The sequence below is a fragment of the Tenrec ecaudatus genome, chromosome 15, assembly GCF_050624435.1.
Source record: "Tenrec ecaudatus isolate mTenEca1 chromosome 15, mTenEca1.hap1, whole genome shotgun sequence".
NCBI lineage: Eukaryota > Metazoa > Chordata > Mammalia > Afrosoricida > Tenrecidae > Tenrec > Tenrec ecaudatus.
Genome location: NC_134544.1, coordinates 93,972,582 through 93,978,581, shown reverse-complemented (window position 1 = coordinate 93,978,581; position 6,000 = coordinate 93,972,582). Strand labels below are relative to the sequence as shown.

The 6,000-nt window shown below is 42.4% G+C and overlaps 1 pseudogene; it reads right to left on the bottom strand.

Annotated features, from left to right (window-relative positions):
• Positions 1 to 1,292: 1,292 nt before the first annotated feature.
• LOC142427604 (serine/threonine-protein kinase RIO3 pseudogene) overlaps positions 1,293 to 6,000 on the bottom strand; it is a 28,986-nt pseudogene continuing 24,278 nt past the window's right edge.

Below are 6,000 nucleotides of genomic sequence, written 5' to 3'. Positions count from 1 at the left end.
CACATATATTTCCAGGTTGTCTGAGAGTTCTTAGAACACACTATCATTGTCATAGGGTTTGGGAGCCAATAGTCCAAGCAAATATCAAGCAGCCTATCAATATGCTACTTCTGAGGAGGTAAACAGGTCATCACAGGTGATTACAATTCCCTCGTTGAAGATTGGCTAGGTGCTTTTCCTGAGGCTGGGAGAGTCCAAGGAACAATCACATTTGACAAGAAATTCAATTTAGCTGAATCCACAGCAAGAACACCTTTGCGGGTGACAGCCTTTCAGGATTTAGGAAGTGAAGCTCCATTGAATATGTCCCCAGGGTTCATAGTAGATTTGGAGAACCTCATCTGAGGGCAGAATTTTAGAATCATAAGAGTGGTCCATAGCAATAGTTTTGAAGAGGTTCCCAGGGGCCTTACTGTGCACAGCTGGAGAATATTCTAGAAGGCAAACACTCATTGGGAGGACTCAGCACAAGCATGTGTGGGAACTTCTCTGAGATGTTGTCTAGGGACAGAAGGGAGGGGCCAGGGTGCATTGGAGAATCAGGATTCAGTGGGGGTCCCATTGTCTGAAGATCGGGGTTACAGCAGCACCCCGAAGCTTTAGCAGGATGCTGGATCTCAAAACTCAAAGGGGCAAGGTCATCTGTTGATTGTCAATCATCATGCAGTGACTGAGTGGGCAGGTGTACAAGTGTGCTTGCTGTGTGCCTCTTGGTCCTGAACTTCACAGACTGCTGGTGGGCATCCGAGTCCCGAGGACACCTAGTGCGAGTCCCCTTTGATGAAGGCTGGAAATACTGGGCAGATGGAACTGAGGTGGGAAGTGAGGAGACACTGGATCCTGCAGGACTGCTGCCCATGATGGTAGGGACCTCAGGCTGCACAGTAGAGCTGCCTGCTCAGGAGCGGTGTGTGGGATGAGGAAACACTAGGACACAGCCCCCCAAGCCCACTGTCTGTAGCCAGCGTTTGAGAGTGATGCCTGGCCTTGCGGGGCTTAAAGGACCGCAGACTCTGCCTGTTCATTGCATGTGCCCGGGCTTCCTTCCAGGCCGTCCACTCCGGGCTGGTCAGTGCTGTGGGCTCCACGTGGTCCACGAAGGTGTAGTTCCTGCCCTATTTCGACAGTTCATAGCACTCGGGTTGCAGAATGCGCACGAAGGCGTCCATGGGAAATGTGACTCTGGATTCCCCGCAGCTGCACTGAGCAGCAGTGTTACCATAATTAACCCAGAGCAGGGTGGCAAAATTGATGGATTCCACAAAGTTGAAACCGTGATTGAAGCCAGCATATTAGCCATAGAGGAATGTGACCGTGAATTCGCCTGCTCCCTGGGTGATCCGAACAAAGGGAATGCCATTCTCCCTGGGTGAGATGAGGGCCACCTTGTGCCACAGTAAGTTTATGCAACCACTGGAACTGCCAGGGAAAAGCTCCCTGGCCAGTCTCTGCAGGCAGGCTCCGTGCTCAGGGGGCACCACATACCACATTTTTGGCTCCCTGAAATGCAGGTAGTTGAAGCTGTACAGGTCCATGTCCTCTGTGAGCCAAGCGGAGGTGGTCTCCCACAGGACACAGTACAGGAGGGAAGTGTGGATGCCTATGATGACAATTCCACACTCCTCCAAAAGATCCTGGATCATTCCCAGGTGTCTGAGCTTCCAAAGCTCAGTGTTTTCACCAAATAAGGAGCCACATACCCCAGCCCCATAAATGGGAGAATCGTGCAAGCGGCTCTTCCAATATGTTCGCTCCAAATCCTCAACATCCCGGTGTGTGATATCTGTCGGTGTTGGCCAAGTGGTGATACTCCTTTACGGTTATGGATTTCTTTGTTTTATGATCTAGCAAAAAGACACCTGTCTGCCCCGTAGCTACCTGCTGCACAGGACTGGCTATCAGGATATCATCCATATCGTCATAGTTCTGTCTGGCTGTCCACTGCTCGGATGGGATTATTTTAGCCAGGCCTGCAGGTGGGCACCTTGGCATTCCATATAAACAATGTATTTGTTGAAATCCTTAAATTCCTCCATGATAGGTTGGAAAGTAATGATTTTAAGACTTGGGTTCTGGCTTTGATAGTCGTGGTAATTCATGGCTGCAAAATAGAGTTAGAAAACCCCGTTCTCATGGATGTTCCATGTATCTTGGAATGCTGTGCTTTTGTTTCTTTATCTCTCTGAAAATCTCTTCCAGTTAATTGATTTCTCTGTGAGAGCAAATGCACTCTCTCCAGGCATGTTGGTTCACCAAGAGAATTCTACTAAGGCGGACAGCTATTGTTTCCCCCAGAGAGAACAGAATTTGTCCACATGGAGTGGGTTTTCTCAGATTGCTCTTGGCTCAGTATGCTGTTCTGGAAGTTTACTTAGTTGGAAGGGTATCTCTATCTGTTGATACTTAGCTCCTGTTGCAATCCTGGGCAATTTCCAATTCCACTAACAAGTTGTGCCTCAAGGAATTTTTAAAAAGTAAATCTAAAGACAGTAATTCAGAAACATTCCACATAAATGAATGTTTCCTGAAATGCTAGTAAAGAATCAGGTAAAGAAAAAATAGCACAAAAATGCTAATATCAAAAATAACATTTATTGTAAAATATGAACCAAGACAACTAACCAAACAAACTCCCTGACATCAGTTCGACCCTGTAGGACATGATGAGATGCCTTTGTTTTTTTTCCCCTCAGGCTTTGTTTTTTTCCCCCTCATGCTCTTTTTTCTCATGCAAAGCCTTCTTCTCCATGAAGGGCCTGGTTAAGCAACTGATGGATTGGCAGCCAATGGGGCTCCACCAGGGCTCTAATACAGGACAGAAAAAGTAAAGATTTCACTGAACTTAATAGGAAAAATAAAATTGATGTAGAATGACTTCAACAGTCAACTTAAATCTGGATGAATTATGTTACAAAAAATTAAGCAACACAAAACAGAGAATTCATCAAGCTCTTCCATCCTGATTAACGCTAAAAGCTGAACCTTGGAAAAGCCAGTAGAAGTACACAAAACATTAGCTATGAAAGATGTTTGTGTAACCCTATGTGTTAGACATAAACCTTAAAGTAGTGAAAGCTCCCAAATATTGTGTTACCAGGGGGATGATTCCATCTTAAGAACATAGTATTTAGAAATAATGACCAGCAGATTTGAAATTCAGTATTAACCATCATAGGCAATCCTATCTAGTTCCGGCTTTCTCATCCTGCCCCCTGCCCCCCCCCCCGGGCGATACAAGTAAAAGCAACAACAACAAAAATTGGGTAAAACAAAACAATTCAGAAGTTGTGAAATCTGCATCATTTTATAATTTGAGTCAAGTTCCTAAGTTATACAATCTTCAGAGACATTTTAGGATTAAAACATATATATCCAATTCTCTTCATAAAAGTGAAAGCATAGCTTAAGGAGCCGTGAATGGGGTGGAGGTTAATGATCCACAGCTTCATATCTAACACAGAACCCAGCAGTTCAAACTCAGCGTACATCACATTATTGAAAAATATACCCTCAGACTTTTTTGAAATGCAGTTAAAAACTGTATCAAAGAAATAAAAAATGTGTTTAAGAAGAACATATTTGGCATTTAAAAGTGCTAACACGTTTTGGATTTTTCTTTATCTAATCTGACTTAATAGCAACAGTAGGATTCACCATGTTTTAGTTTTACATAAACCTCACCCTAGCAAACTAATGAAAGTAGAGAGCTTGCTTTTCATGCAGAGAGGCCCTTCCAGTTGCAGTACTAGAGATTATTAAAAGATCAGATCACTTAAATCAGCTGGTTAGTTTGGTACCTGAGCTGCTTTAAAGGTACTTTTCCCCATTGAATTGTCTACTATTTCTCATTTGCCATATTTCCCTTGAAAATTAATAACTAGTTTGAATAAAATGTAAACTGAACATGGAATGTGCCAAACATGGTTTAAATCTTACAGCCCATGCTTTCAAATAATCCTTTTACATGATGGCTATGAATTACAGTTTTAACCATATTAACTACATGCAAAAATTTTGAAAATTTAAAGACGCTTTTGGGCCATGATACTTTAGTTCTTATGCATTTATCTTCTCCACAAACTTATGTCTCTTCTTGGGTGTCATAATGTGGAAGACGTTCCATTCAATTCCATTTCATGATGCCCCAATGAAAGGTTATGCCTGTTTCCATCAGCTTTTGTGAAACAAAATTTGCATTTTTCATAGTACTATAGAGAATAATTTTTCCACTAGAATTATGGTCACGGTCACTGTTAATATTGAAAGTCAGCGGTCATGGGTGTGATTCATGATGTAGTTCTGGTAGACCTCTGTCATCCTTCACAATTGAAGCAGCTTTCCTTCCATTCTTCTGAACATGATCTTCATTCATTTTCTCCAAAGCTTCTATGTCAGCTGAGAAATCAGCTTCATTATCTGCTGAGATGTTTAAGCCTGCAACAGCATTAAGGAGTTCTCATTCATTGAGAGCTCCATAACTCCTCCTTTCTGGAAAGTCTGGGAGACATTCTTACAGTTCCGGAAGAGGAATTCCAGGCCATGACGTTGGTTCTACAGACTGGCTGACATCACTCAACCAGATCTTTCCAGCATGCCACAGCTTGTTATACTCACTGATGTCAGGATGGATCAGTGGACATTCATTATGTAACCGCTGCATCATATCAAGACTTTGATACTGGGCATCTTTCAATTCACTACTGAGCTTTACTTCTTTTAATTTAGGAGTGGGAACATTGTGGCCATAAAAGACATAACTGAAATGTGTTTCTTGAGCATGACAACTGTTGGACAAGGAATTCCAACGCTCTGCATTCTTGAGAAACAGTGCATTTTTTTTTCTGCGCTCATGTGGATGATCTTAGGTGGATTTTGTTTACTGAAGCAGTCTTTATACCTTTAATCATCTTTAATATATGTTCATGATTCTGGAACTCAATAAGGGTTGTTTTAAATACCTTCATAGCACATTGGGTTGGTACAACTTTACTATCCTTTTCATTCTCCATGCTCCCTGCATATGCATGAAAGACAAGAGATTATTTTCTTGTACTAATACAGCCAGTGATTGTCTCCAATACTCCAGAGTGGATCATTTTATACACAAGTAAACACGTCTTAGAATCAACTGCTTTTTCAGCGAATGCTCTTTTTTCTCATGTGAAGCCTGGTCTATTTTATGATTTTGGATTTTGTTCCACTTTGTTCTCCCACTTCACTCTGGACTTTCTTTTGTGATACCTTTCAGAGTAAATTAGCAGTGGTAGCTGGGCACGATATAATTCTTCTGGTCTCAGATACATGGAAGCTGAGGATGACTGTGGTCCATTCTTCCTCTGGACTAATTGTTTCCATATGTCTTCTAATATCTTCACTCGTATTTTATGGTACTTTTGTGCTGTCTTCAGTGGGGTGAATGTGGGGGGGGCGGGTAACAAAGAGAATGGAGGTGGGGTAGGGACTACTAGCATCTGGGTGGGCTCCCTATTGCTTGGCATAGCTATGTTCCAGAAACACAAGGTCCAGTTCTTTGGGGAATTGAAAGCTTGAAGAGCAAGAAGGGAACTATGCACCATATGGAAGACTGGAAGTCCCTCTGTCCACCCCTGTGGACCATGTCAGAAAAGTGACAGCAGTTCTGAGTATGGAAAGCCACATGGTAAGTTACCATTATCTGGCCCTGCAATCAGCCCAGACCACACCCTAGTACCTTTATTTTGAAAGCTTTGTTACATTAACCTCATTGAAAGGTTTTCTTGCTAACAATTTTCTCGTGTTGAATGACACTTGAATTCGAAATATAAGATATTCCACATTTACTACATGCAAACAGTTTCTTTCCTGTGTGAATTATATAATGTGATGTAAGGGAGTGCTTTCGGCTAAAAGCTTTACCACACTCACAGCATACATAAGGTGTTTTTCTACAGCATGAATTCACTGATGAACAGCGAAATGATGCTTCCTGATGAAGGCTTTTCCACATTCGCCACATACATG